A 21,695-nucleotide genomic window follows, 5' to 3' on the forward strand; every position below is an offset into this window, starting at 1 on the left:
ACATCATGTGGACACTCTCAGCACAGGTACACAGAACTAACACACATCTGTGGGTACAGTCACCTGTCACACTGGGCTGACCACATAATCACATGAGGACTGTGGAGGCTACATTCCCAGGAGGGTAAGACAGGCAGAATGTGGCATGCACCATGCAGTGATTGTCACAGTAAACACAATGCATGCAAGTGAGGACGGCAGACATGCACCACAGCATGCTCTGGCTGGGAGACATCAGGCATTCCCCCCCCAGGACCCCCCCTACAGTACATAGCATGTGTGCCACACCTGGACACAATGCCAGAAGTCACAGTCATAAAAAAGGGACACAGTCTGTGCCAGTGGACTCTGCACTCACCTGATACCCTGGTCGCCCATACAGCATGGGGTACTGTGGGAGGATCACATCCAGCAAAGCCAGGTTCTCCTCCAGGGTGAAGGGCTGTGACCTCTCCACAGACCTTGACATGGTTCCAGGGAATCAGTAGCAGCAGCTGGGTCGTGGAATACAAAGATGTGCAGGCAAGTGCTCCCTCATGGGACCTGGCTGCCTTATATCTGCCTTGCTGGCCTGTTTCATGCACAGGAGTACAGAGTGATTGGTCACTCACATTTGCATCCTATGTTTCCTCCAATCCCTTCAAACCTAGCACAGTCAGTGGGTTCTCATTGTGGTTTTTTTCTTCAGCATGATGTCAACTCCTGAAGCACATTGCAACAAAGTAGATTCATTCAAACTGACTACTGCTGTGCACCTGCTTCCAAATATTCAAACTTTAAACTTGGTCTCCATGACAACCAGCATGCATGTAGGCCTTTATACTTGTCCCTCATGTGTCCCCTATGTAATTTGGAGCTTCACACACAGGTACGGTGCGTTCCGGGGCCCTAGGGCACCCCAAATGCATAGCAACAGCCCGTACGGGCGTATATGGGTGTTCTCGCGTATGCGTACTCATAGTGGTACGGCCCGTACACACGCCTGTACGCTCACTATCACTATGGGTGCTCTCGCGTATGCGTACTCAGAGTGATAGTGAGCGTACAGGCGTGTGTCCGGTCCGTGCCACTATGAGTACGCATACGCGAGAACACCCATAGTGATAGTGAGCGTACAGGCGTGTGACATGGCACACTGTTCCGCACACCAGGCCACATGTGGTACCCGATGTGAGGTGCGTATGTATGCATGGGACACAGAGTAGCGTAACAAGGACATGTCTCCATCCTCTGTATGAATGTGTGGTGAGTCATCACATGTACACCTTCATGGCAAGGTGTGTGGCCTGTCCTAGTGTAATGTCATGTGACCTGTGGCTCTAGTGTTCCGCTACCAGTCTCTGCAATCGACATCCTACTTCTGCTGATGTGTGGATGTATGTCACTCCTGTGTTGCGTCTGGCTGTTCACTTACACTGGGACACAGCTAGTCCCATGCCATGGCATGTGGAGGTTCACAATCTCCGTGTGTAGCTGGGTCTTGGTAGGAGTGTCACCTGCCAGCCATACGTGTCCAGGGCATGTAGCACATACCTGACTCCGTATGTAGCATATGTGTATTGACAGATTAACATGTGCTCAGTACATATAAATTGTTGTTGTAGTGCACTCACTCTTCCTTGTCACTTCCAAATTACTGCAGAGCGCCGCCTCTTCCCCGACCAATTCCGGACTTGGCTGCCATGCGGGAGAATGACTGTATCCGGTGCTACCGCTTCCCCCAACGGTTGATTCTGGAGTTGACGGCGAGACTGGCACCACACCTGCAACCGCTGCACAGGTATCCTACGGCACTGACACCCAAGCTGAAGGTAATGGCAGCCCTACATTTTCTGGCCACGGGTACCTTTCAAAATACCATAGCTCATGTTGGTGGCATGTCCCAGAGCATGTTCTGCCGTGTGCTGCATGATTTCTTAGAGGCCATGTTGCTTCACCTGGATGACTTCATCCATTTCCCAACCCCTGAAATGTTGACTGGGGTCAAGCGTGGATTCTATGCCCTAGGAGGGATGCCCCATGTCATTGGGTCCATAGATGGGACACATGTGGCTTTGGTACCACCACAGGCACAGGAGGTAGCGTACAGGAATCGCAAGCAATACCACTCCATCAATGCCCTTGTGGTGTGTCTATCCAACATGGTGATTTCACATGTCTGTGCTCGTTTTCCAGGATCAGCACATGATGCCTACATCATGAGGCGTAGCAGGGTGCCTGAAATGATGACGCAGCTGCGCAACGAATGAGCATGTGTTGTTGTTGGGTACCCTCTGTCTGTCCTGTATTTTGCGTAGACTTCCAGCACGACCGCTTCTCCTGTCCTACTTATGTCCATGTGCTTTCCATGTAGGGGACGCTGGCTATCCAAACATGCCATGGCTGATCACACCTCTCCGCAACCCCATCACGCCAGCCCAGCTCCGCTACAACACCGCCCATGGCCGGACAAGGCGAGTGATAGAGAGGACATTTGGCCTCCTGAAGAGCCGATTCCGATGCCTCCACAAGACCGGCGGCGCCCTCCCATATGCCCCGGCGAAGGTCTGCAAAATCTTCATGGTCTGCTGCATGCTGCACAACATGGCAGTTGAGAAAGCTGTGCCACTCATCCTGGATCAAGATGATCAGGACCATCCACCCGTGGAGGACGAAGGGCTTGGCAATGGGGCTAGTGATGTAGAGGATGTGGAGCCGCAAGAGGACATCCGGACTCGGCTCATACGCGACTTCTTTGCTTAGTGGTGAGTACCAGCGTCTGAGTGTGCACGCATTGGTCCCCGTGTGGCATGTGTTGCGATGTGTGTGTCCATCTGCATGTATGGCGCGTGAGTCAGAGGTGTGCGTGGATGTGTCACTGGAGTGATGGTGCCAGTGATGAGTGTATTTCCCCAGTCATAATTGTGACCTAGCATGTTGTCATCCATACATGTGTCGAGTACATGCACATGCAAGTGGCTGTGCTTTTTGTGGCTGACTTCTTGTGTGCCTCTCTTCCCCAGGTACTTGCGCATGCCGTCTGCTGCTTGCATTGTTGTGGCACTGCTATTCCTCATGGACACGTCATCGTGTGCTGACTCAGCGTTACACGCACGGACAAGTTTGGAAGTCTCCTTAGGGTAAGGGATGCATCAGGGGTGTATTGGGTGTGGCAGTTGTTCACGATGTATGCACACTGCCCCTGTCGATGTTTGGTTCCTCTGCAGACATGTCGCATCACCATGGTACACATGACATGCAGATGGGTACACCTGAATAGATGGTCAGACTTGTTCACAGTCATCAGTGATGGGATTGTGGAATGTGATGATGGCATCAATGTGTGTTACACTGCCCTCGGACACATACGGTTTGCATTGGCTTGACATAGTGTGGGACTTCCACATCAGCGGTTCAATGGTGTATGGCAGGCTCTCCGTGAGCAGCAGGGGGTGTTTAGCTGTTAGCCGACACTTGTGTGCCAGTTCCATGGATATCACGCATTTGTGGTGCAGAAGGGGGGTGCCAGTGTTGGACCCACATGTTACTCCACATGACCTGTTCATGTGTACTCCGAGTTGCCTCTGCAATCCCGAATACATGACTAATAAAGGTGTCCCTATGCCTCCAAGGTGCCTCTTCTCAGTCAATGCTGGTGTGTTGCCATGGGGCATACGGCATGTCTGGCATGGTTTACCGTGATAGTGGCTATGTGTCTATGTGTAGAGTAGCAAGATGCAAGCTGTTTGTGTGGGATTAGACTGTGTATTGTGCATGATGTCCATGACTGTGTGGGTATTGTGACATGTGCCATCCCCATGCATCCAACGTTGGCCAGGCCACCATTCTCTGCATCCACCTGACTCAAGCTTGCAGGACATGGTTCTGCCACCTGTCCACACATACCTGGGTGCCCCCCAGGACACTCCACATGATCCCTGACCTCTGCGCATGGCTGTCGCTGTACTCAATATGTCTGTCGGCACGGTTGTGCGGCCCCCCCCTCAGCTGGTTGGGCCCATCACAGGTGTGTATGGTGCTCCATGTCTGTCTTGCCTAATACACTGTGACCCATGTGTGTCCTGTGCCAGACTCAGGCCCCAGGGTGTGGATGGTTGAAGTCAAATGAGAACTCAGGCATGGTTAGACTTTACAAGACACATGTAAGGTAATAATGCAACCAGTAGGCATCTTCTCTTCATGGTGTGACTTTTTATTTTAGGGGGGGGGGTGGGGGGGGTTTGACATGAGGGGCTTTCCGGGTGTGTGGAATCCAAAGTTCACTAGGGGAGTTGGTGTCCTTGCCATTTGAAATCCTCAGAGTCCATGCCACAGTCTTTGTCAACATTGGTCAGACAGTGACCAGCAAGTCCATGTGGCAGAGAATGTCTTTTGATGCTGTGCTGCTGTTGCTCCAGTGGGCCAGGTGCCAGGCCAGGTGTCCTGGGAGATGGTGCTGTAGTGCCGACCCTCACGGTCTTTTACGTGGACGACCCGCCCTCCTACGGGGACCCTCAGAAGCAGGCCGTGACGATGTTTGGGATGCTCCATCGGATGTTTCCTCCTCCTCCTCCTCCTCCTGATCCCTCCCTGTGGGTGGTGATGTTCTACGCCTGCTGGCACAGGGAGGGTTGCCCATGTTGTCGGCCATCCGACGGAGTGTACTGTGAATTCCCGTGAACACCGTCACGAGCTCAGCCTGTCTGTCCTCCATCCGCCGTTGGTGTTGCTGTAGACAGGCATGTTGCTCCGCATGTTGCTGGGCTTGCTGGGTCTTGATCTCCTCAAGGATGGACACAACCTGGGCCATGCCCGTGGTGTCCTGCCGGTATGTGTCCAGGATGTTTCGGACATGGGAATATACCGGTTCCCCAGCCAACTGGTCAGGCTGGCGCCTCCGCCGTCCTCCACTCCCACCACCCCTGCCCACTTGCACCTGGCATGCCCTTGTGGGCACATCGGGTCTCCGGGACCCCTGAGGGGTGGCATTGGCGTTGTCGCCTGCCTCCTCCTGGGTGCCCGGGACACCGTGTCCCTCCTGGCCAGCCTGGCTGCTTTGTGGTGGTGGGGCAGGGATCCTGGGTGTCTCCTGGGATGTGGCAGGAGTGGGGGTGGTGGTTGGCCCGGTTGTACCTGACGCAGGTGCTGCAGGTCGTTGGACACCAGAGGGGCCAGGTTGGTCGGGGTCGGGTTCGTCCACAGAGTGGTGAGAGTCGTCGCTGCCGGTGGCTCCTTCATCCCGTCGAGCCGGGTCCTGTGAGTCTTCCCCCCCAGTGTTGGGGGGTGATCCACGACGTTGACCTGTGTGTGAGAGAGACAATGTTAATTTTGTTCCATGCAACATCCATGTTTCATTCGTTTCAAAGTTGGAACATTTCCTCTGGGAATTTGGTTATGTCTTGCATTCCACTCACAGTGCACTTGTGCATGGGTATGTCCCTTGGGCACAGCTTTGGCGACTTTACCTATGTGTGGCACAGTATTACTTGCTGCGTCAAGTGTGACTGCAGTCAGCAGTGGAGTGGGCAGGTGTGGCGAGCCGTGCATTGGCGCCTTCCGTGTAGCACTGTACGTGGGCACATGGAGTTGTTCCACACACTTATATGTTGCAGGTAGCTGTCGTTGTGCTCGTGCACAGGTTGTGACATGGCCCTGTGTTTTGCCATGGAGGAGAGGGGGGGTTCTTGCACTGGCCACCCTTGTCTACATGCACGCAGTCCACCTGCTGACGAGCAGACATTCCCACACACCACAAGGCTGATTTGCTCTCCCTGTGTCTCCCTCCCTCTCTGTCCCCCTCTCCCTCCCTCTGTGTGTCAGCCTCCTCCCTCTGTCCGTGTCCCTGTGTCTCCCTCCCTCTCTCTCCCCCTCTCCCTCCCTCTGTGTGTCAGCCTCCTCCCTCTGTCCGTCTCCCTGTGTCTCCCTCCCTCTCTGTCCCCCTCTCCCTCCCTCTGTGTGTCACCCTTTGTCACCTCAGCCCAGCTTACTGTGCACACACTGTTAGCAGATCTTTGAATGGCCCTTGGATTGTTGATGTGAGTTTGTTTCTGATCTCCATTGGGTGTAGTGTCTGTGTCTGCACTGCTGCTGTGGTGGTGTGTGCTGCCACTCTTTCACAGTGTTGGCTGTTCATTAGCTGCTGTCATGTGCAAGAACGTGCCGTCACCCCCATGTGTTGATGCAAGGCGTCCGCCATTTGCTGGCAAGTCATTCCTGTGTTGGGACACACTGTTTGTCTGGCTGTGACCTAGGCCATATGGGCAGAGGGCATTGTTGTCTGCTTCTGAGTTGCACTATGTGATTTTTTGGGCCCACCCTCCCGCCATCCGGCTTACCGTGTCATGTGTTGGTGTCTTCTGTGGCCTGTGACTTGACATTGTCCAGCTGGGTGCATGGGGCATGGTGGCGCCAGTGGCATGTGCGTGTTCATGGAGTGTGGTTGAGTCATGCGATGGCTTGGGGTGGTTGCGTGCCTGTTTGTGAGTTTGGTTGTGGATGACGTTCCCCCCATGTGAGGTGAGTTGTGTGTGTACTCAGGGATGGTAGTGTACGGGTCTGCGGGACGGCCCTCCTCCAGTGACGTTGGCCTGGTTGTGTTCATCAGTCATCTTGGCACGGACCCTCCTCCGCAGATCGTACCACCTGGCTTGGCATTCCTGCTTGTTCCTTCTGGTGTCCGCAACAGCATTCACAGCATCGACGATGGTCTGCCACATGGCTGTTTTTGCTGAAGTGCTGGTCTGTCTGACCAATGTTCCAAAGAGGTGTGGCTCGACTCTGAGGATTTCATCGACAAGGACCTCCAACTCTCGGCTAGTGAACTTTGGATTCTTGTGAGTGGGCATGGTGAGGGGTGTGGGTGTGGATGGTGGGGGGGGTGTGGATGGTTGTGGGTGTGTGGGTGTGGTTGTGCAGGTGTGTGTGTGAATGTGATGAGGGGGTGTTTGTGAAGGTGTGTGTGTGAAGGTGTGCAAATGTAAGGTGTGGTAAAGCTTCTAGTATGGTGCTGTAGGTTGTCTGTGGGGTCTGGCAGCAGTGAGTCTGTTGCAAAGGCTCATGGTTTGTGTGTGTGGGCCCTTTTTATTGGTCCATTGGTGGGTGTGGCTGTGTTTGAACTTTTGGTGGGTGTGTTATAAGGAGTGGTTGTGTTTTGGGCCTCTGTTTTTGTTTTTGGCAGTTGCAGGTCAGTGAATGTGTTGTTTTAGGGGTTTTTGGACATGTTTTGTGGCTTTGTGCCATTCGAATGGTGTATTCTTGTGTCGTTTTGGTTTGTCCTGGTTGTGTACGTGCGTTTTTAGCGTGTGTACGGTGTGTACATGGGCCATTTTGTTGTACAGTGCTGTCCTTGTGTGTGGCTTGGTACGACTCGTACATGCGCGATGTTGTGTGAAGGTGGTGATGTTGGGGCCTGGGGTGCGCTCCGTACTTAGAATGTTGGGGTGGGGGTACGCTCCATGCATATGCGGGTGGGGGTACGACTCTAACGTACACGGGTGTACATACACGGGGGGTACGACTCTAACGTACACGGGTGTACATACACAGGGGTACGACTCTAACGTACACAGGTGTACATACACGGGGGGTACGACTCTAACGTACACGGGTGTACATACACGGGGGGTCCGACACGTACACGGGTGTACATACACGGGGGGTATGACTCTAACGTATACGGGTGTACATGCACAGGGGGTACGACACGTACACGGGTGTACATACACGGGGGGGTCCGACTCTAACGTACACGGGTGTACATGCACTGGGGTACGACACGGACACGGGTGTACATACACGGGGGTATGACACGTACACAGGTGTACATACACGGGGGGTCCGACACATACACGGGTGTACATACACGGGGGGTACGACTCTAACGTACACGGGTGTACATACACGGGGGTACGACTCTAACATACGCGGGTGTACATGCACGGGGGTACGACATGTACACGGGTGTACATACACAGGGGGGTCTGACTCTAACCTACACGGGTGTACATGCACGGGGGTACGACACGTGCACGGGTGTACATACACGGGGGGTACGACACGTACACGGGTGTACATACATGGGTGGGGGTGTACATACATGGGGGTACGACTCTAACATACACGGGTGTACATACACGGGGGGTACGACGCTAACATACACGGGTGTACATACACGGGGGGGTACGACTCTAACGTACACGGGTGTACATGCACGGGGGGTACGACACATACACGGGTGTACATACACGGGGGGTACGACACGTACATGGGTGTACATACACGGGGGGTCCGACACGTACACGGGTGTACATACACGGGGGTACGACTCTAACGTACACGGGTGTACATACACGGGGGTACGACTCTAACGTACACGGGTGTACATGCACGGGGTACGACACGTACACAGGTGTACATACACGGGGGTACGACATGTAAACGGGTGTACATACACGGGGGTACGACACGTACACGGGTGTACATACACGGGGGGTACGACACGAACATACACGGGTGTAAATACCGGGGGGTACGACACGAACGTACACTGGTGTAAATACGGGGGGGGTACGACACGAACGTACACGGGGGTACGACACGTACACAGGTGTACATACATGGGTGGGGGTGTACATACATGAGGGGTACGACTCGAACGTACGGGGGCTGGGGGGAGTGTTGGGCGCGTATGCGGGCACATGTCTCCATGGTTGCTATGGGAGTTCGGTGCGGATGGTGTTTTTTCCATACGGTTGTAACATCGGACGCACGGGATGGATCGTGATTCCGCGGTCGGACTTCACTTTTCACATTTGTACGGTAAATCGTCCGAGTACGTGTCGGACACATTTTCCGACACGAGCATGTGTGGGGAATAATTCCCAATGCGATTCGTATGGTCTTTTTCCCATGCGAATCGTAATTGGCAGTTTGTACGGCACTTGTACGATTCGTACGGTAAAAAGACCGGATACGAGTCGTACGGGGAAATTTTTTACCGGATCGTAATTGGCACCTCAATGTCTGGGGAAGCTGTATTCATCCCTCCTTCATTGTTTGTCATTCTAAGTCAGGAGCACTACAAAATGGATCCTACTGGTCCAAGGAAACACACACACATCTCACCTGAAATCTAGCTACCATATGTGGGCCCACATTCACCATGCATATATGCATGTGATACACATACGGAATGCAATGGTCTGGATATTACATGGAAGTAGAACTGAGTGGGGTTGATAGGTTGCACTCTGAGACGGAAAACAGGTCTGTTCATTATTATTAATTCACAGAAATTGGCATCCTACCATCACCACTTCAGGTTAACAATCTATGAAATGGGCAGTAGTGCCATCGCAACAAAAGCGGGCATGTTTGGTGCACCCCTCCAGGTTACAGAATAGGTTCTGGACTTTGCCATTACCGTGAGCATGTTAAGGCTTTCATTACACATGCAAGTTAAGTGAGTTAGCTGGCCCAGGATACCAATTTTTCATGCAGTTGGGCCACTCAGAGAAGAGGTATAATGCTTGCTTATTTGTGAAATACTAGGGCCTAGTCACAAAGGCATTTTAGAAAACATAATGTAGTGCTCCTTTTGTACTCTTTCGTGAACTATTACATGTCTTTCTGAATTGGTTACAAACATATAAAATGGTAATATACAGTTAGTATAAAGGCTTTATTTTGATAAAAACATATCATAAAAGCTTCACAGTTAAAAAGAATTTGATTTCGTTTAACCTTAAAAAACAATTTTTACAATAAAAGAAAGAAGCATATCATAAATAGGTATTAAGAACAGATTAAACAATTTCTTTAAGCCTTTTGCTTCTAATGGACCATGCCCATGATAAAAATTTTGAAAGGGCACAAGCATACAAAGGGCGAGAGTCTGACATTAAAATGCGTAGCGCCTCAGTGTGATGCCTGGTTCCTAACGAGCGACACAATTGCTTAAGCCATCTTCTTCTTGGGTGTACATACTTCTGGCATTCAAATAAAAAATGCGCCACAGACTCTTGTCTAGCTATGCAAAAAGGGCAAAATTCTATGGTCTGGGCTGGGGGTTTCCACCGAGATGTAAAAGCATGAAGTGGAAGAGTCCCGGACCTAAATTTAAAATAGAGGGTCCGATCAAAAGGTCTCTCTATGATATCAAGATATAATTCCCGGATCGGCAAGTCCTTGAATTTCAGAAAGTCCTCCGTGAGTCTGCCCAATGTGCAGTTAGCGCAATCCAGTTCCAGTATAAAGACTTAAGTGTTGCTTTCGGAGGGGAAGACCTATTTTCCCATGCTGTACTTAGCCCCAGATTGCACAGGAGGGCTTTCATGTCTCTCAACCATTTTATCCTATGCCACCCGGGAAGTGACATAACTTCGGAGAGGCCTTTAGCATATTTAGCTAGCTCCAGGACTCGCCACAACCGTGCCCATAACAGTAGGGGGCGAAATTTCGCCAGATCACCAATTGGACGACAACCTAAATCAAGCATTAATGGAGTCGTAGGGGTACCTTGGGGAAGTGACATAATGGCCCTACAGAACTTCCTCTCAGAACTTGACAGCTCACTAGTATTGCATGAGCCCCACAGCTCAGCCCCATAGAGAGCAGAGCTTACTCCCCTTGCTGCATAGATTTCGATAACAGGGGCTATAGGACTTTGCCATTACCGTGAGCATGTTAAGGCTTTCATTGCACATGCAAGTTAAGTGAGTTAGCTGGCTCAGGATACCAATTTTTCATGCAGTTGGGCCACTCAGAGAAGAGGTATAATGCTTGCTTATTTGTGAAATACTAGGGCCTAGTCACAAAGGCATTTTAGAAAACATAAAGTAGTGCTCCTTTTGTACTCTTTCGTGAACTATTACATGTCTTTCTGAATTGGTCACAAACATATAAAATGGTAATATACAGTTAGTATAACTAGAAAGGACTGTGCACTCTTTGCACTTTCACTAATGCGTAGTTGGACGTTTTGGGGTCGATTCACAAAAGCAGAACTAATTCCTGTGCTCAATAAATCCGTTGGTTAATTAGCCCCTCATAAATGCAAAGATGAAATCATAAATAAGTCTGTATATTTTTTAAATGGCATTGTTGCACATTTCTTGTTTTCAATCACTATTTAAAGAATGGCTTCCTGAATTTTAAATTAGGACCCACAGTTAAAAAATATTTCTTTTAATTGGAAATACCAGTAGTTTGAGTCCCCTTTTCCACTACAATGGTTGATGAGAGCACGGAAATGAATAAATGACTGTGTGATCTATCACCCCTTAGTTGGCAATATTTCTTATCACAGATGCTCTGCGTTCTCCGCGCAGGGGTAGTTGTCAAAAGCAGCATGAAACGGAGAGGAAGCCATACTGTAATCTACACATTTGTGCCACCTACAGATTCTATAATTCTTTTAGAAAAAAAATAGACTGTCTGATATCGAACAACTGCAAAACCATTAAAATGTGTTTTGTTGCATTTCCTGTTCCAACAAAACTGCATTGCATTGCTTTGCCTCAAAACCAACGTTTAGTGATAATATATTCATTTTTTTCCAATCAATCAAAATGCATTTATTTTGGGACCTAATAAGCCCATAAAACATATCCACATATATACAAATGGGTGGATATGTGGAATAAAGATAAAACTATCGAATGCTATTTCATATTCGTTAAAATCTGGTGAGGTCAATTGAGATCTATCAGAAACAATATCAAGCATGGTAAACTAAATCATTTAAGCTAGAATGTGATGTGCAATATAATAAAATTGATTTCAGCATTCCATCCTACCATGCTCTGTAAATGCTAATCGTAGAAGACTTTACCATAACGGTATATGGCAAGAATAACAGATGGGCAATGCAGAGCAGTGGGATTGGAACACTGCTTATAATTATTAATTTGAAAGCTTGAGTATTGGGACAAAAAAATGCTACACGTAGCAACAACATCTTACAACTCTAACCATAAAGACTGGTGGATGAGCAGAGGTGGCATGGGCCCTGGTGCAAATGAGGAAAATGTCCTCTCTTCCAGCTGGATGGGAAATAAAATGCAGCCGAAATTGGGGATCTGCCAGACCTTTGATAGCTACGTCCCTGCTTAAACAATTTGGGAGGAGAACATATAGAATGGGTTTGGTTCTATAGCATACGATGAGGTGTCGAGAAAATCAAGGAAGATACATTAACAATTAGAGATGTCCTTCTTTCTTTATTTGATTTTTATAACACAAACTGGATCCACTGAGAATCAGAGAAGTTTGCATTAAAACAGCTACAATACAAAACAATGTATTTTCGTTGCTTGGCATTATCAAGTTGCAACCCCTGTCGATCCCATCATCGTGACACACTCAGTGGCAGGGTTTGGGTAGGGTTTTGGAGTATTGTCAAGTCGAAATCACAAACAAGATAAAGACTGCATGGTTATGCTATGGCGTCGAGGGATGTATTTCTCCTAAAAAGGCATGTATTCATCCCGAGCATCCCTTCCAGACAGAATATAGTCACATGTCGGATTGAAAATCTGTGCCGCAGTGCTCCTGTGACAAACCACTTCTCATTTGATGTTCGGGGTTCTTGGCAAAAGACCAGTGTCACAAGCCTCTCAGAAACTTCCGTAAGTGATGATGGTACGTTGCTCAGCAACCAAGTCCTGACTCTTGAGTATTTAAGGATCACCAGAAGAAGAACTCCTTTCAATGTAAGTGGTTCACACCCACACATCCAGGCTACCACACCAGTAACGGATGGTGGAGCATTAAAGTAGTGAAGTAGAGGCCAATTTACATGCATCCCAGTAAGGAGAGTGCCTATTGGGTATTTTCGAAAAACCTGTGCAGTGTCATACCTTGACTCCCTTACTCCCCCTGAGTGTTTATGCACTGGGTATGAGTGTTGGGGAAGCACATGCAGCAGTGTGCTTTGTCTAGGTGCCCCCTTCCATGTATGGAACTCCCACGGTTGTTTCCCCTCCCCATTAGTGGTAGTCAGAGCTGCTATCCCCGACCCCACCCTTCGCCTCACCTGTCAGTCCCTCCTTCATCTATATTTCTGTAAATCCAAGTGCAACAGTCTTGCTTTCGATACCCATCATGAAGAAGAGAAGAGACCTATTTTGGTGCACTGAACTTGGCTAAATCACTACCAAAAGCCTTGAGTAACACACTAGGAAATGACCCAAGGGCAGCCTACGCAACTCTATCCCTCTGTGTGCAAAAGGAAAGAACTGAGTTTCAATACACAAAACGAGGAGGGTAGTTTCACCTGAAACAGTTTGCCATATAGTTGTGGCATAGTGAATGCAAAATGCACTTTAAGTTCATGGCTTTTGCACGAACTTTAAGTATAAGTGGTCAGCTGAATCGGAACTGCTCCCAGTACTTACTACAAGCTGGCCCCTGCAGCCTATGCACGCATGTAGAGGAAGGCGAGGACCAGAGACAGGAAGCTTGGCTTTCCCCCTTCTGTATGTAAGGACCATACCTTAAGTGCTTAGGAAGAAACAAAGTGCTGCTGCTGAAGGACCCTGAAGATTGAAGATTACTGCCCGAGTTCAGCAGCTAGTCATGAGGAGGCTGACTATGAAGCATCGACCCTGCCGACCTTGTAACGCTGCCCAGCACGACCAAGACATTGCTTGCAAGGGGCACCTCTAAAGCTGGCATGATAGTTGGTTCTGTTTTAGGCGGCACGAACAGGAGAAATGGGCTGGTGCAAGCTGCCTCCTGACGAGAGCCTCCCGCATTTATATTTTTACAAATTAACTTCTGGTGTGAGAACAATTTCTTGTAGTAGGGTGGTGACTTGATGAGGCCTGTGTGTGCAGCTTGTATCTTTGCTGCAGCCTTTCTTCCCTTTCTCTGAGTATCGGCACGAGCGTCCCCCACACTGCTACACACTGACCCTCTGAGACCAGATGTGCTTTTAAAAGTATTCTTGGGTGTGGGCAATGTGGAGATGGAACCCAATCGGTACGAAATTCTCGAGACAGCACAAGGAGGTTTGGATGTGATACGGTCCACATTGGCTAAGGGTAGTTTATGGGACGATGTCCCTGGTAAGGATTGATATGTAAGTGGGTGATAAATTTCAATATTTTATAGAATTTTACAAAGTACAGTAACAAATAAACAGACACAAAGAAATAATGGCAAAAATAGTTTGTGCATCAGGACTAATGCAGTACATATAGGTTAAAAGAATAAGAGGAAAATATATATTAACAGTATAAAACCTAAAATGAACATAAATTATATTTAAAAAAATGTAGTGATCACAATACAATATTAGTTAGCAAAAATATATTTACTTGGATTTCTCATATATAAAATCCAATCCCCCAGACCTGTGGGGATAAAATGTTAGCAGAATTCCAATTCATAGTAATCAGTTTGATAGCAGAGGAGATTAAAGGATCAAAAAATGTCATATCAATGTATGATAACAGGAATAAAAGAGCTGAGAATTTACCTATACCAATTTCATAGTAGAGAGCAACATCAATTGAAAAACACTGAACCAAACACAAAATAAAAAATTGACAATCAGATAACATATTTTTCAGTGTACCAGGTTCATTATTGAAGTGCCAACATTCTGATTTGTTACATTGCAATATGCAAGAGGCCAATAATAATTATGTAATATGAACGAGTTAGACTGACAAATAGATGATGGTAGCCAACTAGAAGCATAACAAAGCCCCAATTTCCTAATTTTGTATTGTATAAATATATGGAAAATAGGATTCTGAAATTCACGTATTTTCAATATATTGAACAAATTGGTGGAGATCTAGTTTTATCATATAGTCTGTGAATAGTAAAGATAAACTCTAAGGGGCTCATCACGAGTCTGGCGGTCCACGGACCGACAGCCTCACGGGGGAGTGGCGATGGCGGTCTCCCCACTGCACTTTTACGAGATGGGTGGTGGGACCACCACAGCCCAGCCGCAAGGGAACCGCCATTCGCTGGCAGAATTGGGATTGTATAGAGGCATCATATGCTTGGCGGGACCGCCGCAGTCCCGCCAAGAATATTAGGAGTTTCTTCTCCACCAGGGTTTCATGGTGGTTCCTCCTACAGGGCCCCTGGTGCCTCTGCGTCCTGTGGATGCACACAGGGGGGCACAACATCTGCCCCGTGTGCATGCACACCAGTTCCTGCATGGCATGGACTTTTCAGTCAATGTCATGCAGGAACTGTTCTTGGTGCTCCCCATTGTGGTGCCCATTTTTAGAGGCACCGCCGTGGGAACACAAAAAAATACCAGACAGGAGGAAGCACTTAATCTGACGGGTGGTCTCACCATGGGTTTGGTGGTGCGGCGGCAGGGTGGATCAGGCGCTGCACCCTCAAACTCATAATCGGGTCCTAAGTCTCAACACTGAGGGTGAGAGTAGAACATGTGTATGCATTAGGACCTTGATTTCATAAAATGACATACTTATGCTTTGACAGATATCTGAGATGTAAAAATACTATCTCCAATCCATCTATCCCAACAGTATTTAGTTTAATCATTGGATTATGCTACAAGGATACCTTTTTTCGAAGACTCAGTTCTGTTACCAAATAGTCCATTAATAGCGGATAAGGCAGTTTAAGCATTTAAAATTGGAGAGCAAAATCTATTTTTTTAAGATCCTTAATAGGGATTGCTGTGAAGGGAACTATAATATTTGTTATCATATAGAGCCCATTGGGCGTTAAATAGGGTCCAGCGTTTGAAAACCAATTAACACCATGTGCCGCTAAATAACAAAAATTATATTTCTGAAAGTCGGGATTACCAAATCCCCCTTTCGAATTTAGAGACTTATAATATTTTATATTTAATCTGGGAAGTTTTATTATTCCAAAGGAACCTGTTAGGAATCTTTTTTTTTTTTAAGTAATAGGAAAGGTAAGAGCTAGCATTGATAGTACATATAATATGTGTAGAGTTAATACCATTTTAATGGCTTTAATTTGTCCATAAATTTAGATATTAATTTCTCACAATTTATGTCAACTGTATGATGTATTGTATTTTGAAAATAAATACCAAGGTACTTAAGACCAGTCAATTTCCAGAGAATGTCAGTACCATGTAACATATCTGTCATACAAAATACATTTAATGAAAAAAAACAGTTTTATAAATATTTAACGTAATTCCTGATATTATGCATACCTATAGATAATATCTAGTATAAATAGTATAAGATGTATAGGCTCACTAATGTACAGTAGAACATCATCTGCATAAGCAGAATCTTTAAGAACTGTGTTATTAATATAGATACCTTTATTATCTGCACAGTTATGACAAGGTATAGCAATGGTTCAATAGCTAATGCAAACAATAAAGGGGATAAAGGACATTCCTGTCAGGTGCATCAAATTAATTGAAAAAAGAGCAACTCATACCATTAACATAGATTGTTTCTGGAGGTGAAACCTATAATGCTTTTGCCATTAATATAAATATAGTGCCAAAACGAAATTCCTGCATGATTCTAAATAGAAACTTCAAATTAAAATCTTGCCGAAAGGGCCCTATAGTCAAACGTCCGGAGCCCCACACATCGCCCACTGAGGAGGCGAGGGGTGAGCGCCCCTTAACTGAGGGGGGTGCAGCCGCATGGCCCGCTGGGCAGTGGAAGTGCCTGAGAAAAGGAGAAAACACTTTCCATGACCGAGTGGCATGGTTAAGATAGCGGCTGGCGAGCTGTAAAGCCGCTTGGCAGGCAAGCGGCTCATAGAAATGCATTGGAGCCCCTGAGGAGAGAGAGCCCTAGACCTGAATGCGGGGGAAAACACACAACTTTCTGAGTGGCAAAGTGCCTGACAGCAGGGGCAGGTAGCAGATGTAATCGTGATCGAACGGTGCAATCAAGATGGCCGCCGGCACACTGAGATAGGGCTCCCGGTGGACAATGAGGATGCTCCAAAACCCTAGAGGGGACCTCCGCCAATGGGAAGTGCCCTGACAAACACTGTTCTAGCTTGGTGAGCCCAGAGGCTGCGGCACTGTTCCAGGGGGCGGAGCCTGCCGCACTGAAGTAGCAGTGAATTGAAAAGACTGGCTGAAGCACTAGGTTCTTTGGCTGGGAGTTCAACGGCCCCATCAGGGAGAGAGAAACTTAATGGCAGAAATGACCAGGCAAGAACCGGTGGGGCACCAGTCACAGAACATCGCTGATGAAAGCACAAATGAGGGCGGAACAGGCAAAACCTGTTTTGGAGCTCAAACAATGCAGCCAAATCCTTGACAATAATAAATATTGAGCGCTGGCATTGGGAGGTGGGAAGTGGGCTGAATCCATGAGTTCGGCATCAGAAACAGAGGGGGAACAACTGCTGGAATTCACCCCAATGACCTTGGAGCACATAATCTGAGACTCCTTGCCCATGCCAGGGGATAGTAAGATATGATCCTCCTTGGGTGGCTGAAGAGGGGTGATTGAGGGCTCTACGGATCTCTACATCCAAATGGCATAGAGGATGAGCACTGGGGCCGTGCAGGAATGGACTGGAGCTCGACGGGCACGAAGCTGAGAATTGCTGGGAGAATGACCTAGAGACACTAACACCTGCGACTCTACTGCTTGGAGCTCACGCCCATACGTGAGTGTGCATAAAGTTCAAATGTTCTATCAGTTATGAGTATACACACAGCGTGAATTGGGGGCGTGGTCAGTTTTAAGATCACAGCACAGTAAGGTAGGGTGGTGCAGCTCAAAGGACCCTTCAAGACACACACAGATATTAACTTTGGCATGCAACGATAAGATGCACCCACACAGCCAGTGAGGGGGATGAATGGGGGACCCCAAAAGCAATTCTTATGGCGCAACACACAAATACAAGACCTGACACTTTTGACATGGAACGTCAGTGGACTAGGAAATAAAGTGAAGTCTCTAAAGCGCTCAACAGGTACTCCTCCAGGAGACCAATTTAGTGGACACCCAACACAACTGCCTGGGGAGAGGTAGATATAGAGTTGTATGCCAAGCACAATATGCTTAAGGTTCTAGGGGTTGCCTAACCCTGGTCAGGGAAGCACTGACCCTCCATGTGTTCCGCACCTGTTCAGATGACTGTAGATGTTAAACTGCTCTGCTGGGCGAGTGGGAGGGTGAAAGTCTTATACTGGTTAATGCATACATTCTACCAGCACTCTAAACAGCAACTCTTCAGAAACTGGGACATCTACTGACAGAGGTCCCACCAGCCCTTACTATTGTATGCGGGGACCTCAACCTAGTACACAGTTAGACAGAATGAGCAGCAAACTGGAAGGAGAAGCAATGGCAGGGAAACTGAAAGGTTTCACATGAGCACTGGGGCTGGTGGATGCCTGGAGGGACTTGCACAGGCAAGAGAGGGCTATTCATTTTATTTAAACTCACACGCCATGTTATCTAGACTTGACTACTCTTTTTGCACCACAGAAGACCTTGGCCACTTCTCTGAGGCCAGATATCTAGCACGAAGCATTTGCGATCACTCCCCCTTGTGCACTACCCTAAACACTGGCAGGGTAAGGGAACCCTAGGAATGGTGAATGGCAACCTGGCAGATTACCAATATGTAGGTGGTTAAGGCGCTGGACAAGACCACAAAATACTTCTTTCAGGAAAACAAGGGCACTTTGAAAAGTGGGATCACACTATGGGACAGTGGCAGGCGACACAGGTAAGAGCGGTGGGGTGGGTCAGGGCAGGGTGGGGGGAGTTGGCAGACGACACAGTAGGTAAAATTAATTAAATAAAACCACTTACCTTGCCCTTGTAGTATCGCTGAGTTAGCAATGCGGTAAGCGCAAGGTAAGTAGTTTTATTTATTTTTTCATTTAATTTTACCTACTCCGTCATCTGTCGACTCTCTCCCACCCATCCCCACCACTCTTACTTGTGCTGGCGGCCACTGCTATGGGAGGCCTACAAGACGGAGAAAGCATAGATCTGGAGTCACAACTGGCTCTGATCAGAATATTGGGGCCCTCGGACCTCTCGCGATATCAAAATATCCTAGTGAACTTGGGATACATGGTGGCAAAATGAGATATAGTCCAGAGATTGGGCAGTGGGGTACCCCCGCTCTTTTGCCACAGGGAAATGGGTTTGGAACAATGCAAACTAGTGAAAAAGGAGGAGTACATTGTTATGTGTCTGAAGTAGGCCCAGATAGAAACAACACCATCTTTCAACATGGACACATTTTTTTCTTAAGTTGCATTCCCCTTTACACAATAACCATTTACATACATTTGTGTGCGTGACAACGTAGGATTAGTTTCTCTGACTCTACTTTGCTTGCTGGTTCCACTTCCCCTCACATTATCACGATCCCTTGAACACCACGTACAAGGTCTTGACACACATTAGGCAAATGTCGTTCTATTTTTCATACACGAGGCAACGTGGCTATCTATAGACCAAAACAATGCTGGCTTGCACAGGACTCGCAAGGCTGCTTTTCTTTATAAATAAACAAGCATTTCCGGGGTTTAGTTAGAAGAGTGCTTTGCTGATATTGGAGAGGTTTCTGCCCACTGATGCTTCGGACCAGCTGCTTGCAGACTTCTTCTTGCAAGGGTGTCCAGCTTGTGAACAAGACAGGCACTTATATTCTTTCCCATCAGGTAACTGGAGTTGGATTATCCAGTACGGGGATTCTTGGCTGTACACACACACTTACCCTAGAAACGTAGGTTAGGGACAGCATAGTAGGAGTACAACCAATTTGATATATTGTATTTTATGCATGCATATATATGTCAGGAACCTGTATGCTACATCCAGGGTGGTGATGGAAATGGAATGTAGCAGAAGGAAATTCCTGGGAACCTGCATCTACGGTCCATGCCCCTCGCTTTCATCAACACAACCCCTTGAAACTGCGTCCAGTACCAGGGTTTTTGGGAGGAAGGACTGTCAGGAACCTGCATGCTACATTCAGGTTGGTGACCTGTCTGGTTTGTCAACATCCTCAGGGACTCCAGCTGAACCATACTGCAGTATGTTTGTGAATGTATTTATTTCAAAATACCATTTATCACTGTATGTTGTTTGCTGTTTGTTGCTTTTCTTGCACTGATCAATGCTTGATTTGTTTTTATGCCAGCGCTCTGAGTGAGACGCACTGGCTTTGTTTACCGTTTCCAAGGAAACATGTGCTACAGAACTCCAGAAAATACAGACAACCCGGTCACTTGTTGTCTTTAGGGCACCCTGCATGTTATCACCATACACGTAGCAATGCATCAGGTAATGCCCTTCAATTGGCTATAAATAGCCACGCCCGAGCACTCCATGCTTGACTTTTATTTACCTTTCGTGGGGACAGCACCTGCATCAGAGACTTCCGCCTGCATCAGAGACTTCATCCAAGAACTGACTCCAATGACAGATCGCAGAGACTTCGGACTTTGTCAGCTAAGTGACTTGGTTAAACGGCAATATTTTTTTTTAATCGTTCGTTTGTTTGTTTGTCAGTGCACAAAGGAGACTGTAGTATTGAGACAGGAATTCTTTTTCTGGGACAGATGCGCATTAGACAAATCAGCTCTCTTAACCCCTTCGGTGCCCCCCCCTTTCCCCGCCCTGTGCCGGCCGTTACATTAGCGGGCGGGGTTTGTGACGAGCTGGACTCGTCATGGGCACAGCGCCACCGCGGCCCATGACGAGTCCAGCTCGTCACGGGCACCGAAGAGGTTAATGTATTGTGTTGAGTTCACAGCTGTCTTCAAATATTCTCTTCTAATGAAAAGTGAAGGTGAGATGTGTTGTACATTTGAAGAAAACGGTTGTATGTCACATCAAGGAAACACTGCGTATTAGTTGCATGATAATCTTGTTTGTTGTTTCTTGTTTCATGTGTAGCTCATTGCTTGAGTGATATCTAAGCATGTATTTAATCTAATATCTCTGTGATGAGAGACTCCTTATTCAGGCATTGATCCCCTATGATCTCTACCACAATACGTGTGATACTTCTTTTATTATAACAGGTGATTATAACATTAAGGGCCCCATTAGGATGGCGGGTGGATTGCCCCCGCCGGGCTGGCGGTAGTCACCGCTGGGCCGGCAGGGGCGATCCGGCGACCATCCACACATCAAAGACCCCCCACCGTATTATGATGGCTGGGGGGTCCGCGGTGGACGGAAAGACGGTCCTCCGCTTTTCCGCTGGTCAACTCGTCGACCGGGCAGAAAACGAGCATAACATGGTGTGGATATGAGCCTTTCCATGGTGGCGTTGCCACCATGGAAAGGCTCACAGTCTTTGCTTTTGGAGGCCCATAGCGAGCCCCCAGGGTGTTGGAGGGATGGGGAGGTGCACATGGGGGTACCTATGGTACCCCCCAGCATGCGCAAGGTAGCAGGCACCACATGCATTGTTTACTTTGTGGTGGGTGCTGCTGCCCGCCACAATGTAAAAAATGTGGGATGCGCCCGCCACACTACTGGTGGGACTGCCGCACCTTCATAATGGGCCTCTCAGTAAGGTATGTTTGTTCAGTGATAGTGCTATTGCCTGCTAAAATTATTTAGATAATACACAGACTTTCCTTTATTAGGTAGAAAGATGAAAGGCAGTTCTGCAAGTTAAGAACAAGGATCCCGGCTGGTCCAGGTGGCAGAACGCAGCGGTGTCTTTTCTCTGTGTCTCTCATCCAAATCCCCTTGCCTCTTGGAATATCTGCAAGG

This window comes from Triturus cristatus, chromosome 3_1 (assembly GCF_964204655.1).
Source record: "Triturus cristatus chromosome 3_1, aTriCri1.1, whole genome shotgun sequence".
NCBI lineage: Eukaryota > Metazoa > Chordata > Amphibia > Caudata > Salamandridae > Triturus > Triturus cristatus.